The following is a 23,532-nucleotide window of genomic DNA, read 5'->3' as shown; positions in this document are numbered from 1 at the left end:
TGGGAGCAGTGTCCTGATTTGCAGTCTATTACTTTCTGGTGAATTCCCTCTGTATTCTGGGAAGGGAGCCTGCACACCTCTGGAAGACTCTCAGCTCACTCTTAAAGGTTTCTGTTGGTTTCCACTTGCAGGGCATCATGGTGCAGGACTGATTCACCCCCTACAAGCATGAGCACTAACAGTGTATTTCCATGACATGCAGCTACCCCTCCATACCTCCTGTTAAAACGTTTTGCAAATGCAGTCTTGTTCTGACACCTCCAAAGTCAGCTCCTATGCTCCCTGCACAGCTTTTGGCTGTCACCTCTGCCTGCAATGCCGTCCAACACCTCTTCATTTAAATGAGTGCTTGCCTCATTTATTGCTGGAAATACTCAGCAGCTGGCTGTCCCCCTCCTCCTGTTCCTCTCCTTGTTTCTTCTGGTTCTTGGGGTACCCCAGCTTTCTCCAGGGCTGCAGCCTTGCAGGGGCGTCATTGTCCTGTGTTCTCAGTTGGTTGCATTTCTTCATGCTGAGTCCTCATGGATGTTCACCTTCCTTTTCCTTCCTAGATTCAGTCCAGTTTCCCTTCAGTCAAATTCCCATCCCAAATCCTTCCTCCTCATAGCAGTACCTGAGTTTGTCTCTTGGTCCAGCCAGGGCCTTTCCCCAAATGCCTGTGCATGCATGGCTCACTCTGTCTGAGGCAGGATGGGTCCAGGTGTGAGGTGGCAGGAGCTGCCTAGTCTCAGGGATGAACCAGACTTGTGATTTGGATTGCAGCGATCCACAGCTTTGCTTATCTGGAAATCCTGCTCAGCCCCTGGCTGGAGCACATCCTGAAAGGGAAAAGTTTCAGGGAATTCAGCTGGTAAGCTCTGTAAGATTGCCTTAAAGGAGCACATGTGAAACAGAACATTTCAAAGACTTGGCTAAGTTTGGCGGCAGCAAAGGGTGCATCTGGACTAAACCAAAGGCCTTCCCTGCTTCTCCTTTTGCCAAACTTCAAGTCTGCATGCCAAAAACATGCTGCTTGAAGAGCTCTTCAAAGAAAAGGTCATCAGATTTCTCTGTAACAAGAGCAAGAGAAACCAAAGCATTTCCCCTTACAATGTTCTTGGAAGTAGATGAATCATTTTGGCTGAAATGATATATTTTATAACTCTATTTGCTTAGATACTTCAGCATTAGGCAGCTAACCAGCAAGATGAAGTTCAACCCAAACATTTTTGCATGGCCTAGTTAAAAACCAGCTGAATAACAGCAATTGGCAGGGGAAGAGTCACTGCAGGTCCACAGCGCTGGGAAGGAGCAGACTTACCTGTAATGCCTGTCCCTTGTGTCATTGCTTTTATAGATCTGCTGGAATGGTGATAATATTTGGTTGGGGTGAAGAAAACTTAAACTTTCATCCTTTTTTGCCTTTACTTTCTTTCTCCTCCAAGCCAGAATGACAGTGCCCCATCTTTAAGCTGTGAGTGGTATGCCCTGGTTTGGAGATGGCACTTGCAGTGGAGATAGTATGATTTCTTAGGCACAGTAGAGTTGGTCAGCTTATGCCAGTGCTTTCAAGCTACCTTAAGTTTACACTTCATGGCAGCTCTGAGTGGTGGTGTATCCTGCAACACATTCTGCATCAGCAGGAGGCTGTGTGATCCTTACCCCAGGGTGAGGAGGGGAGGGAAGAGCGGAGCCAGGCATCACAGACCAACAATGTGTGCTGGGAAGTGCAAATGAGCAAGAGGAAATGGTTGAAGATGGGGGCTCTACGGGCAGACAAGGCTGAATGAGGCTGTACCACCGCTCAGGGCTGTACAGTATCCTCTCCCATTTTTCTGCAGCGTGATGAAATGGTGCTTTACCATCTTCTCTTCTGGTGGTCTGTGGTGTTTCTGTGTTCTGTCAAGCTGGGGAGTCAGCATCCCAAACAGAAGTGATGCTGCCAAGGACTGGGAGGAATGTGTACTGCAAGGAGACCAGCACTGGGATGTACATCTGGGCCATAGCAAATGGCAGAGGGCTGCACTGCAGCAGTGGAAGTGTTGCAGAGGATGGCAGAAACCTTAAGTCCTTGTTTAGCTGCTGAAACACTGTGCACTGAAAGCTGGATGCAGATGCTGCACCAGCTCAGGTCCCTGTTCTCTCTCTCCTGCACTACTGCTGTGCCCTGGCACAGGCCACTGCTGTCACAGAAGACAAGGAAGGCGAGAAGGTGATCCTGCTGTGGTGGTGCTGCAGTGGGTGCAGGCATAGCTGGGAAGCTCTTTGCAAAGGTGCTGTGTGTCCTCAGAGGTGCTGCTTTTGCTCTGCAGTTTCCCATGAACATTCTTTTTCCTCTCTGGGAGACTAAATAGCCTCTGAGCAAGGAGAATCTGGCAGTCATCCCAGGCCCTGCTGTGTCACTGGGGTGTCTGGGGAGGGGAGAAAATAACCCAAGAGGTGGAGAGCAGGAATTCATGGTGCAGCTGCAATTTTCACAACAGCCTCCTTACTCTCCACCTCTGCCATGGGAAGGGCCCTCCACATCTCCTGGGCGCTCAGCAAGAAGCAAACCACACTTTCTGTGCATCTGCTGCATCTGTGGCATCTCTCTCCCATTTAAGTTTTTCTTGCCACTGGTGATATGGATACTTTTGACAAACAAAGAAGAAAGGAGGGACATGTCAGGGCTTGGACAAGGAAATAAATATTTAGACTTGGATCCACAGAAGATAATGTGGTGCTTTTCATATGGCTGCCACCCTTATATGATGAACAGCCTTTGAGGAGCAGAGTTTGTCTATCCTTTGCTTGGGTGGCTTGTGGATGCTCAGCACGGCTCCAGCATTGTGGTATCTCCTGCCAGCCTTGGTCACCTACTGGTGTTCCTCGGCTCAAAGCTAATGGAGGCCAAGGATGTGAGTCACTGGCCTCCCCTGGCCTTCTTCCACACGCTCCATTTGGTGCTGCTTTGTGTGTGTGAGAGCATGCTCCCCTCTCCCAGCTGTGTGTGCCTGCCTGCCAGCACGCCGCTGATCCAGTCTGCAGCTGTGCTGGTTTTCTCCTCTTCTAGCCCTGAGAGTCCTGTTCATGGATTAGGGGGAAAGAAGGAGAAGGAAGAAGGGGGGGGGGGGGGAAAGAAAATGAAAAATAAATTAATGAACCAACACAGGGAGATGCCTAGTAGAAGTGGGTGTTCTGCCCATGGGTGTGGCATAGTGGGTGTGGCATCATCCCCGCTATGCCTTCAGCACCAGCAAGCAGAAGATGTCGCCTCTGTACACCTTTCTGGAAGATGAACTGGGGTCCCTGTTGGAAGTCCCTGTGCTTTGCTGGGGGACTGCTAGCTCCAATGGACACCATGTTGATTTCCAGGAAAAACCAAGCCACTGTCTCATGGCTTTGCACCCAGCTGGGGCTGCTTTCAAGCTCTGCATGTGGTGAGGGGGTCACCCATCCTGCATGCAGATGGACTGGACCTTCCTCAGTAAGGCACCACCAGCTCTTGCCCACGAACAATCGATAAAGCACAGTGGTGAATACAGGACGGCCCCTGCAGCGGGTGCTGGCTGGCAGCTGCAGAGCTAGGACACACAGCCTCACCACCTGACAGCCTTCTTCATTGCAGAAGGTGCCCAGGAAGTCTCCAGCTGTGACAATTTGCAGGGGAACCATGAGACATCCTAATGGAGAGAGTCCCACATGTCAGGAGGTGTTTGGAGGTAAGTTCTGCTTTTTGCAAAAGGTTGGGGAGGGTCTTGGGGTGTTCTGCCTAGGATCCTGATTCCCGTGGTGTCCTATGGACACCGTAATTGCCAGAAGGTCTTGTGGGTCAGGAGGTGCCAAATGATCTGTATTCCAGTGCACCCCACAAAAATCTGCGATGGTTGTTGGCGCTGATCACATGGGGTCTTCTGAGGACGAGCAGGACTGTGGGACAAGTGATGGATCAGCCAAAATGGTATGGGTTGTGCTACACACTGTCTTGCTTCCCTATGTTTTATGGTTGATGAATTTGAAAAAGACTCCACAGCCATCAAAATACTGTCTTCCCCTCCAGACCTTGTTTTATAGCAGACAGTTTCTCAAATGGCCATTTGGATTTCCCATTTCTTGGCCCTGTTAATCCTGTATTTTCCCAGGAAATGACAATGGCCTAAAGCTTGATTGTGCTTTACCTGGCATGAATGCAGATCTGTGGATTACATGGGTTCCCCCCCTGTGCAAATGAGATTAGGCAAGGCCCCTGTGACATGGGTCAAACTGGGACAGAGTAGTGGCTTCCCAGAGAGGGGATAGGAGGGTTGTAACTTCCTCAGCAGCTGTGATCCTGCAGATATGACGAGGAAGGCACTCAGGAGGTCTGGGCTGGTGTTTAGGCAGCCTGGAGCAAAACCAGGCTGACTTTACAGTTCACAGCTGAGGTGTTCGCTGCAGGCAGTAGAAGGTATTTTCCCAGCCTTTCTGGTGGTCCCTTTCCACAGCTGGAGAAATGCTTTGGACACGAGTCTCCTGATGTCAAGCCCATGTGCTCTGTGGGGTGTGGCAGACAGCGGCTTGGACATGAGAGCAGTGAGGCCACAGCAAACACCTCTTTGCTTTTCACTGAGGTGCCTAGGGCAGAGGGGGAGGGCTTCTTGTGCCCTGGTCCCCAGGCTTAGCTCCTGCCCTCAACCCGACCTTGCTCATCTTGCACACCATGGACTTGCCGCGGCTGGCAAAGCCCAGGTGCGATTTCACAGACCTCTGACCAGGGACTTTGCCTCCTGATCCAAGTGCATGAGGTAATATGGTGCCACCCCTCAGCCCAAGGCTCTTCCTGCCCCAGTGAGGCTGGCATAAGGAGTGTGCACTACCCTGGTGCTGGGGGTGGCTAAGGATGGGTGGCTTCTTTATCGTGTCTAAACTGTGCTGTGGGATAGGGTGAGGAGCATGGACCTTGTGGCACCAGCCCAGAAACAAGTCTGTGTCTGAAGAAGGGGTAGATGTGGTGTTAGTAGTGATGGTGGAAATGAGATATGAGTGGCTGGAGAGAAGGGACCCCCCCCCCCCCCCCATCCTCCAAGGTGCTCAGCACCTCACAGAATAAGCCCTCGAAATTCCAGGGGGACTTCAGTTGTCCTCAGGTGCTGCATCCTCCGCCATCATCTTGCAAGCAGCAATCTGTGTGTGTCTCAGATAGGGACTTCGGGCAGGAGCATCCTTCCCCCTCTCCTGCCCCAGCAGAAATGGCTGCCAGCTGGGATGAAGGATGGGGGCAGCAGCTCCCAGAGGCGGCTGCGCTGGGCAGGAGGCCCAGGGAGGGGACAGGGCACAGCCAGAGGTAGCTGCCGTGGCAGGCTGGCAGCACCCTGGTGGGTGCAGAGGCCAGAGCGGCAGTCACGAGAAGGGAGCGGGGGAGACATTGTAGCCTTCGTCCAACCCACCACACGGGACGCAGCGGGGTTGGGAAAATTGTCCTCATCTCCCCTGGCCTCTGTTTAGAGCGGTGGCAAAATGCACACGGGGGAGGGGGCGGGTCAGAGCTGGCGCCCCAGCTCCAGCAGCAGGACGGGATGCTGGATAAGGAGCCGGTGTCCCGCAGCCCCTGGCGCTGGGGCTGAGCGGGCGCGGGACCCCGGGCAGCTTCCCGAGGGGAGCAGCGCTGGAGCGGCGCGGCCGCGCCCCGCGGAGGGCAGCGGGGCCCGCAGCCCGGCCCGGTGCCCCTGCGGAGGTGCCCCGCAGCACGGCCACGGCCGGCACGGCCCCGCCATCCCCGTCCCGCGCGGGCGTGGGAGGCACCTTCCTCCCGCTGCAGCTCCCCCGGCAGCCCCTCCTCCCCACCTGGGAAACAGGCTCCCTTCTCTTCCCGGCCGCTGTGCGGACACCCGGCTCTGCACGTAGCAAATGGAGGCGATTTCCTCCTTAGCGGCACCACATGGAAAGTATTGAGCCGTCTGTGGTTTAGTGTTTTTTTTTTTTTTTTTTTTTTTTTTTTCTTCCCTTGCCTGACATGCTGGCCATATGATGTTGGTTGCGGTATTAGATCTCCCACTCTCTGATTGCTCATATACATCTGCTCCTGGTCACCCTGCACAGTGCTGAATGTCAGGAAGTGACTGAATCCTGCACTGAGCACAGCTGTGGGCTGACATGGCAGAGATAGCGAGAAAGGGAGCTGGGGTAGTGGTAGGGGTATTGAGAAGCAGGCAGGGAAGAAGGTTTTTGGGAACCATGGCATGGCTCAGATCTCTTGTGCCGCTTCTCTCCCAGTGGGTGGACCTGTGGGAGTCACCTGGTGTCTTGCACTCTAGTCTGGGTGGGGTCTTTGGGGTTGGTTTGTTCACAGAGGGAACACAGGAGTACTTACTCTTTTGCTTTTTCAATGGGTTATTATTTCCTAGTAGTTTCACCAAGGAGGTGAAACCACTGGAGAGACCCTGGAGAAGAGCCCTTTGCTGTTCCTGCTCAGGACTTGGTTCTGGCCACAAATACGCTGTGTTTTGATTGTGTGAGATGCCCATCAGCCAGTGGGACTGGGATGGCCAAAGAAGCCTTGTACTGATTGGGAGTGAGTCTCTTTAAATAACCAAACCTTGTCACAGTCTGTCCTGGCAGTGAAAAGAAAGTGCTGGGGAGCTAGAAAGGAGAGGTGTTGTAGGCCTGGAACTGAGTACCCTCATCAGTGCTTGTATGTACTGCATTATGAGGATTTCTGCTGTCATCATTGTTGCCACAGACTATGGTCCCATGGTTCTATGACTGGCTGCAGCACCAGGGAAGGGAGAACTGAGGAAACCACAGCACCAGCCATGTTGCCTGCCAGTCAAGGCAGGGGAAGGCAGCACAGGACAGAAACTGTGCAGGACAGTACTGGTGGCAGAGCCCAAGGGATGACTTCTCTCTAGGAAAAGGCAGCAGCTGGGCAGGTATAGAACATACACAGACACCTCAGAGCTAGGAATGGCAATAGTTAGTCACCACAAGGACATGGTCCAGGCTCCATGCTGGGTGTAAATGACTCATATTGAAGTCTGTGGGACCAGAGCTTTGTTGCTTTTGACACTCAAGCCAGCTGGATTTAATGCTAGATTGGGTTCTTCCTTCAGGAGTGATAGAGGGTCCTTTGCAGCATGCTATGCCATTTGCAAGGACAGCACATATGCTCTCTGGGACAAACATTCTATGAGCCCAAGAGCCATCCTTCCCATCAGTACCCTGCTGTGTGTTTGGGGGAGATGCCAAAGGAGTAAAGAAATTTGCAGTAAATTCCTACAGGGAATTTTTGCAGTGCGCAGCTCACCAGCTTGCTGCAGTCCCTGTGCTTGTCTCTGGGCCTCGTAGCACACACCATCAGGGCTGCCTGCTGTGGCTGTGCTGAGTACAGAGAGATGTCACTGGAGGGCGAGGGATGTGTGGTGGGCATGATGTTTTAGAACATGTTTTCAAGTTTAGTACTTGGGCTGCTGCTGTATTTTATTAGCCAGTGTGTCAAGGAGCTCCCCCATTTCTATTAATCTGAGCTGGGCATATGGAGCAAATCCCTTCCCCTGGGAGATGTTGCTGGTTCCTCTTGGCAGAAGCCCCAGGTACATGAGGGCCAGAGCAGTGTTTCAGGAGAAGAGATGGTGGTCCTTTTCTCCACTTACCTGGCTGGTGTTTGTCCTCTGCACCATTCCCTTCCTCTAAGTAAGAGACCACCTGAGTTGTGTTTGAATCCCTTTCCTGCTGCTGCTCCAAGAGCTCACTGCATACAGCAATTGCTGTGCCTGTGCAGACCTTGCACCATGACATCCCTCGGAGCATACCTTCTGTCCTCCCACAGCCTTCCATCCCTGAGCTAGTTACAAACTTTCTCTCTTCCTTGGATTGTTTTACATCCAAGACTGATCTTTTGTCTCCCCAGATTTTCACATTCTCCAAGTTCTCCTTAAGATCCGAGCCCTCCTCTGCAAGCTCCAGTCCCAGTGTGGCCAGTGCTTGCAGAAGTTTGTTGGGCATGTAGAGCATGAGGGCTTTCAGAAAGCTGTGGGGCTCTTTAGACTTTGGGGACATATTACATGCTCCTTGTTTTGGTGGGGTGATAGGAGGGTGAACACATCTGCTGAAGAAGCTCACAAGACACTTGTCTACATCTTCCTTCCTTTGTAAAAGAATTACTAAGCCAAAGGGATTCTGCTCCTGAAGCATATGGGTAATCTTTGGGTAGTGGTACAGAGTTTTCTTTGTTTCCAGCTCTTCAGTAACATCCCTGGCCGGATCAGCCTTAGATTGGCTGATGCAAACAACGCCAATAGACTCAGCTCTTGGTAGCCAGTGGTGGAGGAGGAGACTGTGGGGTGACAGGAGATGCAGCCCATCAGGAGCAAAGGGAGGGCCCAGGAGATAGAGCTGCCTGGAGGAGGAGCCCTGCAGTGCGGTAGCACTGGGTTCTCTCAGCCCTCACCAACTCTATTTTTGGAGAAGTATAGTCCTATTCGTTCAGGCAGCCTGTTCTGCTGTGAGCTCAGGGATGTACTGAAGTGGGACTAAAGGCTTTGGAAGGAGAAACCTTCCCTCAGTGTGGCCCTGGCAGTCCGAGCAGAGCAAACACGGCCCTGTTTCCATGCATCCTTGTGCCTCAGGATGCAACTGCAGGCCTTTCCCAATGCCTGACGCACAGTGCCACATCTTCGTCTTTGGGCTCTCCCCTTGCTTTACTCTTCAGCTGAAAAGGGCTGATCTGGCTCCTCTCTCCCCTACATCAGCTGCCAAGACCCCACTGTCACCCAGGCCCTCCACAAACAGCATCCCTCTTCTGGAAGCTCTGCAGCACTGCCCCAGCCCCGCAGCATCCCCCAGTTCTGCTTGGCCCCATTAGCCAATGACTTGCATCCCAGATGGTCACCTGCAAGGAGCTGGCACCAGTTAGGAGCAAGGCCCACAGGAGCAGGTGAGAAGCACAAGTGGGCTTCTGCCACCCTCCTGCCTGGCTTGTCTCACAGCTCTTCCCTGCCTGCCAGGCTCAAGAGGGAGCAGCCAGGCTGTGGGGATGGGAGCATGCTGCCTGGGATTCCTAGGCAAGCCTTAGCCAGAGCTCTGCTCCTGTATGTGCAGCCTGGCACTGAGACAGGAAGTGAGCCTCCCTGAGAGGCAGGGATAAATGAGAGGTGGTGATAAATGAGCCTGGGTAATTTATTCACACTCCTGGTACATGTTTGGTCTCCCAAATGTGTGTGTTGGCATGATCCTGGGCACAACTTGGCCTGGCATCCAGCAGACATCCCCCTTTATCTTGGTTACTACATGAAACCTGTTAATTGTATCTATCTCAAGCCCTGAACTCAGGATGGCGATTTCACATCGAACAGCAGCACTCATAAAGTGGATCTGATCAGGGCACTGAGCTCGACTCTGAGGCTGTGAGGAGGAATAAGAGACCTCCCAGACTGTAATTTCATCCCAGGCTCTTTGCAAACATCCTGCTCACCCAGCTGAGGCAGGCAGGGTCTGGAGAATGTTGTCAAACTCAGTGTGTAGCAGGCTACGCAGGGAAGGTTTCCTGTTCTGATGATCTCTGGTAAAGGATGCATTTTTCCCTGCCTGCAGCAGCTGGGAAAAAGCAGCCACCTGATGTCTGGAAATCTGCAGTGGTTTGAAATTGGGAGCAAGTAATCTCTGTAAAATCCTTATCTGGAATTCAGGCAGTGAGGCTCATCCCAAAATATGTATACTGCTAAAGCTCTGTGTGTAGATGTACATGAGGGTGTTACATATGATGTTGCTCTTGTGGGAGCTGGCCACCCTGCTCCAGGAGTGTCCAAAGGCTTCCTGCCTGTCCTGCACATGCACTGCAAACCAGCTCCTTAATTTCCATTCCACAGCCCAATCTCTTATTCCTCTGAAACAATTACTTGAAAGTTTCTTTGCAACCCTCCAGGCATCCCACCCTCTTGCTGGCTTCCATTTTCATAGCTCTTTCCAGCTTGTCTCCCCAGGACTTTGCCACTAGCCTCCCTTCAGAGGAGCTTCTTTGCTGAGGCCCAGAGTGGGGATATATGGAAAGACCAGAGGGGTTTTTTCATACATTGTAGACCAAAGCTATACCTTCAAACAAACCTTCAAAAGGTCTGTTCTTAGGACAACATCCTAGAAACCCTCTTGAGGCTGCTTTTGGATGAGGGGCTTCAAAGCAACAAGCCAGGTCAGCAAGTACCTCCTTGCTTCTCTTCTGGAGTGATGATCTCATGGTGACATCAGGAATAATAAAAGTCTTTCTTTGCCTTAGGTATCCTGGGGGCCATACCTTGTGTACCACTGGAGCTATACCTTGTGTCTGGAGTGCAGGAGCTGATTTTTGACCAGGTACTCCTTCTGCAAGCAGAGCCCCTGGGGTGCTGCTGGATCCTGCTGAGACACCAAACTATAAAAGATGGCTCCTTCCAAGGACGTACTTCTCCCAGAGCAGGCAACCAAGCAACAACCCTTGCACTAGCCTTGAGGGATTTGGGGACATCAGGAAATTCAGTGAGGCAGGTTCACAGCTGGGATAAAGTGAGTGGCTGATCTCAGTCTACACTCCCCAGCACCACAGTGGAAAAAGAGATCTGGAGAAGATGTGTGGGAAGCTTCTCCCAGACACAAGCAGGTGAGAAGTGAAGGAGCATGCAGATGCTTGTTGGGAAAGCAGGCCAGCAGGCAGAACTGATTGCCTGGCAGGGCTGGCAGAGTGGAGGCAGGACCTACTCCTTCCAAGACCTTGAGAAATAGGGGAGGGACCATGAAATTGTTGGAAGTGGAAGGTCTGTGTGATGGGTGGGAAGGGAGATTGGTGTCCAGCAAAGCTATAACCACTCACTATCATGAGATGTCTCACAGGACATCTATCTCTGTCCTAGAAACTCATAAAACACCTCTCAGATTGGATCACTGCAGCAGCACAGCAATTTCTGCGCAGCTTTGTCTCTTCCCTACCTGAAGGTGGGCCCATCCCTTCCCCCAGCTGCCCTTCCCACACTCACTGAAGGCAAACCCAACCATTAATTCCATTCACAAATTCTGGAAATGATTAGTGGGCTGTCATCACTCAGGCCCAGCGGATATTGGGCACGGGGCATTTCTGTCCCCTGTAATTGATTGTGTGCAGGGCTGCCTGGCTCTGTGGCGGGCAGGGGAGAAGTGAGTGAGAGCTGGGTGTAGTGTTTCCCTCTGCCTGCCTCGCTCATGGCTCAGCTGGGAAAACTGCTGGACCAAGAACAGGGCAAAGAATAAGTTCATTCATGGCTAAAGGTAAGGGGACAAGGCAGAAAGGTTCCCCAAAGACTTTGGCCTATCCTGTCTAGGAAAAGAAATGAAAAACAGCGTGGCTGGGACAGGGGGGCAACGCTGGGGCAGCCCCTTCACTGATGCGCAGAACTGCACTTTGTGAAACTGCTGTTGCATCCCTCAAGGGGCCTGGGAACTCAGTGGCCCACTCATCCAGGGTGCCCAGAGGCAGCTGCCAGCTCCATCTTGATGGAGAGGATGCTGATCAGCATCGCACCGCAGCCACTCGGCAGCCTTTGTTCCCTGCTCTGCCTGCCCCTTTCCCATGGCTCTCTCTGGCTCCTGGGAGCTGCCCGTTTGCCAGCTGCCTAGCGAGAGCTGCTATCTGCCCTGTGTGAATGTTTTGCATCCATCCAGCAGACTCCCAGCCTTCACTGAAATGTCCCATTGTGCAGCTGGCTGGGTTACGTGAGCCTGGCTATGTGGAGCTTTGAAGTTAGCTCTTCCTTTTGAGTCAACAGAGCTGTGTGGTGTAATTGTAAAATTTCCCTTCATTGGCTAACCTCCTGATGTTAACAAAAGCTCCCTGCTACGTAAACAGGCCAGATGCTGCAGGATGCTGTCTGCAGGCTCATGTACACTCCTTGTGGCACAGGAGGTGCTGGACTTGCACCTGCAGGCTACCTTAACCAGGCAGAGAAATTGGAGCCACGTGCCCCACAGATGGGGCAGAGTCACTCGTTCCCTCATCCTTTTGTCAGTGACCTCAGATGTGTCTCCGTTCCTTTCAGATTACATGGCCCTGCAGAAATACTGGCTGAAATGGTTTTAAATGTGGTAGTAATTACCTTAAGAAGAAGAGTTGAGGTTCCAGATGACTTGGGAATAAAAGCAGTAAAGGAAATGGAGTCACAGGACTTCAGAAGTTTCAGGCTGCCTTCAGCAACAGCAAGGGCTCTGGAACAGATACTCCATTTGTAAGGCTCACCAAGAGAGCAACGTGAGAAGTAAGAGTCAACATGGGTTTGGCAACAACCTAATTTCCTTCTACAAGAGGGTTGGAGGAGATGAGCAAGATGTGTCCTGGCTCTAATGTTGAGAGCTACTTGCACGATCCACCTGGTTGTTGTTTTCAAAGATGTATATTACATTCCACAGAATTACAGAATGTTAAGGGGTTGAAATGGCTTAAAGATCATCTAGTCCCAACACCCTCTGCTATGGGCAGGGACGCCTCCCACTAGACCAGGGTTGCTCAAGGCCTTGCCCAACCTTGCTTTGAACACTGTCAGGAGTGGGGAATCCACAGCCTCCCTGGGAAACCTGTTCCAGTGTCTCTCCATGCTCACAGTAAAGAATTTCTTCCTAATATCTAACCTAAATTTCCTCTCTTTCAGATTGTAGCCATTACTTATTGTCCTATCTCTACAGTTCCTTATGAAGAATCCTTGTTCAGCTTTCCTGTAGGCCCCCTTCAGATACTGGAAGGCTCCTATAATATCTCCATGCAGTCTTTCTTCACCAAGCTGAACAGCCCCAAGTTCCTCCACCTGTCTTTGTTGGGAAGGTGCTCTGGTGCTCTTACCAACTTTATGACCCACATCTGGACTTGCTTCAACAGGTGCAAGTCCTTCCTTGTGCTGGAGACTCCAGAGCTGGATGCAGCACTGCAGGTGGGTTCTCAACAGAGAAGAACAGCAGGGCAGAATCCTCTCCCTTGCCCTGCTGACCACGCTGCTTTGGATGGAGCCCAGGATTCCATTGGCCTTCTGAGCTGTGAGCACACAGTGTTGGCTCATGTTGAGTCTTTTGCTGACATTGATTTGCAGGCACTTTGGAGCTCAGGATGGGAGTTCAGGCAGGATGTGACACTGGTGAAAAGCATATAAACAGGATGCAATTCTGCAATAAGGGCAAATGCAAGCCACACACTGCAGGATAATTTGCTGCATGCATATACAAAGGGGCAACAAGGCCTTCAGAAAAGGACATGGATATCATTTGAGGTAATGGGTGTCGTTACTGTGAGTGACTTGATGACACACAGATGTGAAGAAAAACAAAGGTTGCTGCTAGGCTATATAAACAAAAGTGCCACAAGCACCAGGCATGCTGCAATCATTTCACTTTTTGAAGTATTAGGAAAGCCTCATACTTTCTGCATATATTCAGTTTAGGCAATATAGTTCAAGAAAAGCTTACACCTATCAGAGTCCATGGAAGATGATCAGCAGCTTAGTAACCATGAACTATGAGCGAAGTTTCAAAGAACTTAATTTGTTTAGTCTGCTTTTGAGAGGAGGAAAGGGAAAACATGACAACCTTCAGATTCATAAAAAATGTCTAAAAAAGAAACAAAACAAGTTGTTCTCTATCTTCAAGATAGACCTCCAGAAAAACTTTTCAGTTCCTTAAGGGCTCCTGTTCTCTTAAGACAGAGTTCTTTGTTGAGACCACACAATCACAGAATCACAGAATGGGTCAGGTTGGAAGGGACCACAGTGGATCACCTGGCCCAACATCTTTGCTTAAGCAGGGTTATCCTGCAGGGTTGTGTCCAGACAGTTCCTCAATATCTTCAGTGAGGAAGACTCCACAACCTCTCTGTTGTGGCAATCTGTTTCAGTGTTGGGTCACCCACACAGTAAAGAAGCTCTTTCTCATATTCAGGTGGAATTTCCTGTGCATCAGTTTTTCCCCATTGCATCTTGTCTTATTGCATAACACCACCAAGAAGAGCCTGGAAATACCCTCTTGGCACTGCCCTTCAGATACTTACAGACACTGATGAGGTCCTCTCTCAGTTGTCTTTTCTTGAGACTGAGCAGGCCCAGCTTCCCCTGCCTTTCCTGGTAAGAAAGATGCTCCAATCCCTTAATCGTTTTTTTTACCCTCCACTCCAGGAGCTCCATGTCTCTTGTGTCCTGAGAAGTCCAGAACTGGACACAGTACTCCAAGTGCACCACACCAGGGCTGGGCAGAGGGGCAGGATCACCTCCCTTGAGTTGCTGGCAATGCCCTTCCTAATGCACCCAGGATTCCATTGACCTTCTTGGCCACAAGGACACACTGCTGGCTCATGGACAGCTGGTTGTCCACTAGGATCACCAGCTCCTTCTTCAGAGCTGCTCCTCAGCATGTTGGCCCCCAGCCTGTTCTGGTGCCTAGGGTTATTCTTCCCGAGGTGCAGGACCCTGCATTTGCCCTTGTTGAATTTCAGACAGTTCCCCTCTGTCCATCTCACCAGCCTGTCAAGGTCCTTCTGAAGGGCTGCACAGCTCTCTGGGGCACTGCTCCTCCCAGCTTTGCGTCATCAGGGAACTTGCTGAGGAGGTATCTGCTCCTTCATCCAAGTCACTGATGAACTTGTGAAACAATACTGGGCCCAGTAGTGAACCTTGGGGACACCACTCATGACAGGCCTCCAACCAGATGCTCCAATGCCAATGACACAATCTCCTTCTTGAGAAATTTCCAAAACCAAGATGCTACAAGTACTTGTCAGGCCTGCCTGGATAGTGGTATCTGTCCTTGGCAAGAGATACAGCTAGATGATGTCTCAGGTGCCCTGTTTTAGATCCTGCACCATTACCATGTGGTAAGACACACATGGTCTTTGCAGGTTGACAAGGTCATAACAGTGATTCTCCCCACATTGCAGTGTTTTTTTAGATGCCACACTATATTCCATGTTTCAAAAAGTGGATAGCCTTGCAGGATACATGGCACAACACCAGGAAGCCTAAATGAAGCTTAACCTGCTGTTCAGACGGACCTCCCCTTGAGCTGACAGAAGACAGCAGGCTGCTATCACTTCTTCATGGAAAATGGAGTGGTTTAGTTGCATTGTGGAGGCTCCTAAATTTGCAATCAACCAGAAAGGCTTATTACATCATTCCTGTGTACAAGAATCAGGTTGGAAGGCTTCTTGAGTAGGCCCTTCATTTGGTGCTGGGTAGATAAAAAGTGAAGATCTAGAGAGGGGGTGGAGGAAGCATACCCTTCTGGTGACTGAAGTTAAACCACTAATGGAAGGTAAGCTGCAAATGTGGAGTAAACAACAATCTTTGAATGAGTTTTCATGACAGCAGGAGAAGAGGGGCTCAGTCTCCACTAGACCTGACAGCAGCCCTTTGGAGGGGAGCACAATTAAGTTGCTGTGTCTTCCACAGGAGATTCCAGGGATTCAATGTGAAGGTGAACCCACAGGAGTCCTTCAGAACCATGCCAGACTTCTGCAAAAAAGATTGTCCAGAGCAGACCTGAGCTACCTTCCTTTTCATGCAGACTGATTGCCATTTTCTGAATGGGGAATCCTCTTCTCTCTGAGCTGATTCAGCCTGGTGCTGAAGTGCAAGAACCACTCCTTCAAACTCAAATGCTCTGTAAAAGCTGGCTCAAGCAGTGGGTGCCTCTGCTAGAGGGTGAGCATGTTCACAGAGGCTGGTGGACTCTGCATGGAAAAACTAGACCCTAAAACTGGCTGTCATAGAATAGCCAACCCACCACACACTTTAGTGTAATGGAGGCACATTTGCAATGATCGAGCTGACTGTTGTCTGGATTACAGCTCTGAGATGAGAGAGGCCACTGTAGTATAAACATCTGCCAAGAGCAGATGAGGTCTGCAGCAGAGACATTCCCCATAGGTTTATATTATTTTTAAGGACCTGAGGCCAATGATCTGTTTTCTGCTTCTCAGCGATTTCACAGAAAAGCAACGTCAGTGATCTCAGGACACAATAATAAATAATTCCTCCAAACTCCTTGGCTGAATCACATTTGTGTAATGTTCAGGATGAAATCAAGGGGAATAGCTTCCTCCGAGATGTTATATTTCAGCTCAAGAGTATTTGATAAGGCCATCCTGCAGAGATTACAAAATCCCCTATGCTTGGAAGGGAGGAGAAGGGTGTCACAGTGCATAGTACAAATTAGATCTTGGAAAGTACCTTCTCTGGATGTCCTGTTTAACCAAGATGAAACTTCCCCAGCAGTTGGTTCAGTTCTGCTGGATGAAGAGATACACATCCATTCAACCCTCAGAAGGTACGACTGGCCCTCCAGACATTCCTGGCTTTCATTGGAAACCAAGTAGATTGTGTCTACACTGTTGATTTCTACCAGCCAGTACAGCTTTGCTGCTTGAGGGCATGAAGCAGGGAAACAGCCACACTAGCCAAACATCTCATAACATCTCATTTTTGTATCTGGCAAATTTGTTCCAAGGGGCTGAGCTTGGAGTAGTACCACAACTTCTTCCCCTCCCTGTCTGACTGTGGTGCTAAGGAGACTGAGTCATCCATTTTTCATATGGAGCTCCCCGTTGTTCCAAGAAAAAGACCATGTTTCCAGCATCCCTTGGCATGTGGGTTTCCATTCAGCTGTGGATGTCCAGGCAACATGCCATGCCCATAACAAAATGGCTGCTGCTTAGTTCTTCTACTATTAGTTCATCCCTTAGGATTTTGCTAAATTTCTCCAAGTCTTTTGGACAGCCTGAGCAGAGAGCACTCAGTGTGTGGAGGTTTTGCACTATATTCAAGTCAGAAAGGCTGCCTGTCCTTTTCCCTTGATTCCTGCAAGTTCTGCACAGGGCAGGACAGAATCAGATGTTTTGCTGCTCCATATTTTCAGACAGCAGAGGTGTCTCTGTTCCCATGACTTGTCAGTGGGCTCTGCAGGAGTAAAAGGTGAGGGAACACAATATCCCCTCTTGCCTCCTGCTCTGGAGAATATTAGATGAATTAATACTCCAAGGCAGGCCAGACAAATCAGGGCCTTCTGATTTGGAGAAGTCAACCGAAGCAGACTGACTGGTCATCAAGTGGTCCCCTTGCTCTGGAGAGCACATAACACGTCACTTTTTGGTGGTATTTGCTGATATTCTCCTTGGTGTGGACAAAACTCCCCTGTTTTGCAGAAAGTGGTAAACAAGCCCTGGACCTCATCTCTTAGCTCCAGGGCATACAGTTGCAAAGCTCCTCTGATCAGTGTGGGAGGAAGGTCTCCACCCTCCTTATGGCTGCCCAGTAATGATCCCCAGCTGTAAGCCTCTCCCTTCCATGCTGGAAACCCAGGCTGGCCTCAAGGGTGAGGCACCGGCTGTTTAACCCTTTCCCTGGACAAATGGACGGATAGATGGATGCTCCCCAGCTGCTGCTGATGCACTGGGAACCTCTCTCTGCTGGGCTGGCTGGCTGGGAAAGGTGGTGAAAGGCTGAGGGTGCAGAGGTGTATGGGTTCATGTGCCAGGGCGAATAACTATGGTTTTCCTTCATCCCTGCTTGAGTATGCCCCAGGGAGCGGTGTCTTCCCTGGACTGATGGCTCTGCAGGCACAAGAGCATGACTGGGAGGTGTGCTGCTTGACAGGAGGATGGGTTCTCCCCAACACCTTCTTCACAGGGCTGGCTCTTCTGTGCAGACGCAGGCGAGTGGTCAGTTGCTGGTGTGATGCCTACGTAGCACCGGACCATGGAGATGGGGCACATGGTTGCTGAGGTGACCGGGCGAAGCGCGGGAGCAGAGCGGCGCTGGGTGCTGAGCAGCATTCTCTGCTCATACAGCTAATAGACTAATTAGCGAGGAACTTGAAACTTGGCTGTGTTTGTTGTCAAATGCAGGCCCCTTTCCAAGTGGTGTTAACAGCCTTCCCTTTTCACTCCTGCGCACGTTGTACAGCCAGGACTTTTCTGCTGCTCTACAGAGGATTCTTCTTTTAGTAATGCATATAGGTTGAATAGCTGTTGCAGCTATAGGTGACACCAGGGTCAGGAGTGAGGGGTGGCAGGAAGGGGGCAGGGTCCTGGGGCTGGGAGAGCAGTGGGAGGCTGGGAGAGGGGATGGAGGGGGCACTGACCCAGCCGTGCATATCGTAACATGCAGCTGGGCTGGGGGTAGCGTGGGGCTGTGGGGACACTGCAGGCTGCCAGAGCGGATCGAGGTACTTAGCCAGCTGAGCTTCCCAGGGACCTGTGATGGAAGGGAGGGATGTCTATAGGTGAGAGAGGAGTGCACGGGGAAAGGTGTGCTTCTAAGCTAAAGGTATTGCTCCTTGTATGGCTCCTTGTGCCATTGGTCCACTTCTAATTAAGATGCATTTAAATTGTTTAAACGATTCCTTTGATAAACACTCCCCTTTCACACAAGAGACAAAAAGTTCACAGAGGCGAAAGGCTGCCGGCACTGGCAGGACGCTGGCAGCGTGCGGGCGAGGGGCGGGAGAGCTTCCCCGCCACCCTGCTGCCAATGCAAATCTCCCAGCGCAGCTGAGCCGGGACCAGGGGAAACCGGGAGGGTTTCCGCCAGCTTCCCACAAGCCCAGGAGCGAGGCTGTGCCTGCAATCACGTCTGCCCGCAGGCAGCGGCCTTTTTTGGCGCCTCGGCTAATGGTTCTTAGGCACTGCCGGCCGGAGCAGGGACGCCCACCATCCTTCCATCCGGACACCTGGCATTTCAGTTCACTCCAGTGTCCCAAATGATGTGTGTCTGACTCCAAATTCAGCTCCTCCTTAGGAATGTTGTCCCTTGGTTCTCCCTGGTGTGCCTGAGACCAAAGTGCCTGGGGGCTCCTGGGGCTGCCCTGTCCCCCCAGGCCAGTGCTTTTTGCAGGGAAGGCAAGGGAAGGTGATGAGGGCTTTGCAGGAGTTTGCCTGCAACCCCAGCTGGAGGCAGGGTAGGTGCCTGTACTCCTGACTATCCCTCAATGTTCCGCAGTGCCTGAAACAGGGTATAATTCATACCTTCACTGCACACTCAAATATTGCACCAGCCAAAGCGAGGTGAGCACCTGCCAGCAGCCTATAAATATTATCTGGGTGTCACAGCAAATATTAGGCACAGGGCCTGGAGCATGCCCAGCCTCCCCCTGAGCTCCATGAAGACTGCTTGCCCACGGTAGGCCTGGCTTTCCCACAGACATTTGCACTGACATGGCACCACTGCTGCTGTTTTCTTTGGATTGAGGCCAACTGCTTATGGAAAAGCAGCTGAAGCAGCACGGCCAGTAGGTAGCAAGAGCTGGGCTGGGGGAGTGCCCTGCCAATGCAATGGCTCACTTCCCTGGCGTGGCACAGTGTGAGTTGCCCAAAACCTGTGATGTAGGATGGTAGTTTGGCAGTCATGACTTTGTGACAAAAGCCACAACTGAAAGAGTTTGACATATCCACACTCATTCATGTGATGCTTGGAGCCATAACAGCCTTCTAAACATGTCTCCTCCTGCTGCCAGAGATCCAGGAGAAATGAACTCCCTTTAATAGCAGCTAGGGTACCTAATATCAAACCAGGTATTTGAGCCCTCTTACACCCTTGCCACTTACTAACAGGCTTTTGCCTCTGTAAAAGCTCTTTGAAGATCATGCATTGAGTACTCCATGCCAACCCAAATTTAGCCAGCACGTGGCTTCCTGGGAGCCGGTGACAGTGTGTGGAGTGTGACTTGCCACCACATCATGCTGGCTGTGCTCATCTTCCCCAGCTGAGCCACTGACCCAGCTCCAGTGTGGCCAGAGACACTTCTGAGATGGCTGTGCAGACTGCTGGGCTGCTGAGCACTGGCACTGACAAGCTCAGGATCTCTATTTGGGCCTCAGGGCCAAAGTTTTCCATGAGCATCAGCTTCTAGCCTGGAAAATAAGTTTGGCAACAGGGTCAGGTTTCCAGCTGAGAAGAATGAATGATCTCACCACCAACTAGACTATTTCCAGAGTGACATTTCCCTAACGGAGTGCTCCAGGGCTAAGCTGCTCTGAAGCAGCACTGGTGGCACATGGTGGGGTCAGGCTGTTTCCCTGTGAGCCAGCTCAGCTTCATTATGTCCTTTGCTTATCCCCCACGTGTTAGGGATTTCAGTGCATACACCTGGCTGTGTTTGCATTTCCATCTTCTTTCTATATTTGCCTCTCTGGGTCTGGATGTCTCCACCAGTTTTCTGAATGCTGATAATTCCCACTCATTCATCTCCCTCCTAAGATCTGTTTTAAATTCTCTCATCTGTTAATTTGCTGCTCATTTGGGATCCAGGCCTAGAGGTTGGGCAACTGTGGAGGGAGTCTCTGGTCCAGATAATTCTCAGTTAAAACAGCATCTGTAATTCCCTTTAACAACCTCTTCCCTTCTGGTCCTTTCAATTTATCCCTTAACTTGTCTTCTTCTTTCTGCCCCTTCCCTTATCTGACCACACCACTTCCTACACTTTTCATACCTGCTTTCTACTCATCCCAGTTTCCCACCTGCTACTTCTTGACCCCTCTTTTTCCTCTTCCACAGTGACCTGCTTGCTTCCCTGGTGGCAGGGAGGTTGCCACGTCACCCCAGCACTGTGCCCAGTAGTCTGGAATGAAGTCCAACACGTTTATGTTGGACCTCACTGTGCCTTGGCCAACAGGCTAAGACACCTTTCCACTAGAAGAACAGAACTGAACAGCCCACATTTGTGGCGCTCTCCAAACCTGGTTTGGACCCAGGACCTTGGACCTTGTTTGCGTGTCTATCCATCTTAGCTGCTCTGCTTGGGCTACCTGGATCAAAGACTTGCTCTTCCTCACTGAGCACTGTAAAGGCAGTTTGCAGGATGCAGTGAATGAAGAATGTGACTAGATCTGCCTCATTTGCCTCCATTGGAGGGAATGTGATGGCAGCCAATCGCCAGTCTAGCTTTTTCCAGTTTTACAGACACATAATTACTCATGTGCTTCAAGAAACCTGGGTTATTATTTGGCACCTCTACTTTGCCATGACTAGAAGTACAAATTCTAAATCTGCTGTGTATATGATGTGTTAGGTGGCAGTCAGGCATGCTTCAGGGCAATGGCAGAACCAGGTCCTCAGGGCTGGGCTAGAAAGCCACAGTGAGGACACAAAGTTGAAAAGTGCTGCCTTCACACAGCAGTTTTTCATGTGTCAGGCCTGCTTATAGACTTAATGCTCTTAAATGCTTTTGCTCTCTGATAGCCAGAGGCTGCATAGTAGCCTTCTATGGTGAGTAACTGAGAAATGAATAACATATTTACAAATGTGATTGATGTGAGCTCAGAAGCCGGTGTTCTGGCCTACTCATGACATTTGCCTCTCCCTGCCCACAGTCTTTTCTGTTTTCCCTGGCAAAGAGCCAGGGCTCTGTGACAATACCCACTGGCCTGGTCTGCAAGTGACACCCAGCAAGGGAGGTAACTTGCTGCCCAGGAGCATCTCAGTACCCTGAAAAGGCACCAGCTACCCCCAAGTCCATATGCTACTGCTTCCTCTTGGGTTTGTCTGCTGCAGGATTAATATCTTTCCAAGAGGATCTCAGCTGATGAAACCTGTCCCCTCTGAGGAGCAGTTGTTTGGGTTGGATATCCCAAAAGTGTGCAGATGGAGATGCAAATGGCAGAGAAACACAGCTGACAGGCCCTGGCAGCAGAGTCGCATAGGAGCTGCTGTGGGCTCTATCCCTGCATATCTACACTGTTGTCACTTCCCTGGAGAGCAGAAGCGCTACGTGCTCTCCAGGTCACAGGGACACCTTGGTTGTGGCCTTGGTATATTCCTAGTTGTGCCAAGGGTGGGCCTGACTAATCAAGTCACTACGTGCCTATTGTCCGGTTTGTGATATTCCAGGGACTTTCTGATCCCAGCAGTGTCACCCACGTGTGTGGAACTGTTACTGACAGCTTCTGACTCAGGGGTGTGGCACACCAACAGTCTCCAAAATATCTGGAAACCTCATCCATTTTCAGAAGATGAGGAAAAGAAGGAGACTAAGACTTAACTCCCAGTTGGCCTGTAACATAATGCACAGAGGTGCATGCAAAGAAACCATGTCTTCTGAAAGGCTCCTCTGTGTCAGTCCCCTTCCCTTCCCTTCCCTTCCCTTCCCTTCCCTTCCCTTCCCTTCCCTTCCCTTCCCTTCCCTTCCCTTCCCTTCCCTTCCCTTCCCTTCCCTTCCCTTCCCTTCCCTTCCCTTCCCTTCCCTTCCCTTCCCTTCCCTTCCCTTCCCTTCCCTTCCCTTCCCTTCCCTTCCCTTCCCTTCCCTTCCCTTCCCTTCCCTTCTACAGGAAATTGTGTGTGAGTGTGGAATACGAATGTTGGTGATTTGGGGAGGCATTTTTGAGTGGTGAGTACAAGTGAGACTTCCTTTCAGGACACTCCCAAAGAGGGGTGCAGGAGGTGGCCAGGATGCAGGGGGTTGAGTGGAGGGAAAGAGCTTTGGTGCTCTGTGGGAGCTGTTCCAGGCTGGAAACCGCTCTGAAAAGCAGAAGGGAGCAGCAGCAGCAGCAGCAGCGTGATCCCCGGCACGGCATCGCACATGGGCCAGCGGGAGGAGGTGTGCGGCCTTGGGACAGCGGAGGTCAACATTTCTCCCTCTTAAGTCAAAACTGGCAAGCCGGCCGGTGAGGTAGAACCACACACCTGCCCGCTTGGGAACCCGCGAGCACCTGGGTGGCAGCAGGCAGGGATGTGCGCGGTGGCACGCGCTGTCCTTGGGGCTGGCCGGGGACACGCGGGCTGTCACCCAGCGGCTGTGCTGCGGTGATGGGGCTGTGCGGGGAGCCCCCGCGGCCTGGCTGGGGCAGGGTGACTCCAGCCCGGCCGGCGATGGGCACGGCCCCGCTCGCACGTTGCTGACCGCACGTACATGCCCGCAGCACAGAAGGCCCTGGCAGAGCCCGTGTGTCCCGGGCTCCTTGTCTGCCTGCCAGCCAGTGCCCCGTCGGCGTTCTCCCTCCCTCGCTCTGGCTTTCTTTTTGCTTCTTTTTCTCCCACTCGTCCTGTTGCATAAGGAGAGGCAGAGGGCATAGAAATAGGCGATGCCAGCAGTGAATAGGAGGCAATAGGGTATGAGAGAAGGGTCGGGCATCACTGCTCGCTCTGTTTGGAGAGAGCTGGGTGCTCATCCCACCACCACAATCGCTTCCAGAGAAGTCACTTCCTTCCCTCATTCTGCTCTTTGTTTCACACCACAAAGGAGGAGCGGTCTCTGTGCCAGGCAGGGAGCATGTCACCCATGGGGGGGCAGCGTGCTCCAAGCAGCTGCTGTGCCTACGATTGTGTCTTTGTCCCAGCTCCCACTGCCCAAAGCAGAAGTGTTCTGCTGCCAGGTGGGGCTGGGACCCCTGGGCCTCTGCCAACATGGACTAAGTCATTGCTTCCCCTCGTTCCCTGTGTCACATCAAGGTCTTGCTGTGGCACATAGGGCTGGGTGGCCTGGCCTGGATTTTGGGACAGGTGGCTGACCCATCAGGACACTGTATAAAACACAATGGTGGCTGGTGATGAGAAGCTCTGTGACAGAAACATGGTCAGATGAGGGGCCTGTATGCTGGGTCTGTATGTTGTCAACTCAAATGATGGATGGAGGATTAAA

At 51.4% G+C, this 23,532-nt stretch overlaps 1 long non-coding RNA gene across 7 annotated transcripts in view; it reads left to right on the top strand.

The window, feature by feature from the left end:
- The window catches only part of LOC144246047 (uncharacterized), a 123,446-nt gene that overhangs the window by 10,070 nt on the left and 89,844 nt on the right, over positions 1 to 23,532 (top strand). For 3 of the 7 annotated variants that reach the window (XR_013339692.2, XR_014953844.1, XR_014953843.1), the window contains exon 2: positions 3,587 to 22,281. This is a non-coding gene — a long non-coding RNA (uncharacterized LOC144246047). The remainder of the gene's footprint in view (positions 1 to 3,586; positions 22,282 to 23,532) is intronic. The other 4 variants (XR_014953845.1, XR_014953846.1, XR_014953848.1 and 1 more) reach the window with 4 other exon arrangements.

The sequence above is a fragment of the Lonchura striata genome, chromosome 3 (genome assembly GCF_050655825.1).
Source record: "Lonchura striata isolate lonStrDom1 chromosome 3, ASM5065582v1, whole genome shotgun sequence".
Lineage (NCBI taxonomy): Eukaryota > Metazoa > Chordata > Aves > Passeriformes > Estrildidae > Lonchura > Lonchura striata.
Note: the sequence above shows the minus strand (reverse complement) of the source record. Positions and strands in the feature narration are given on the sequence as shown.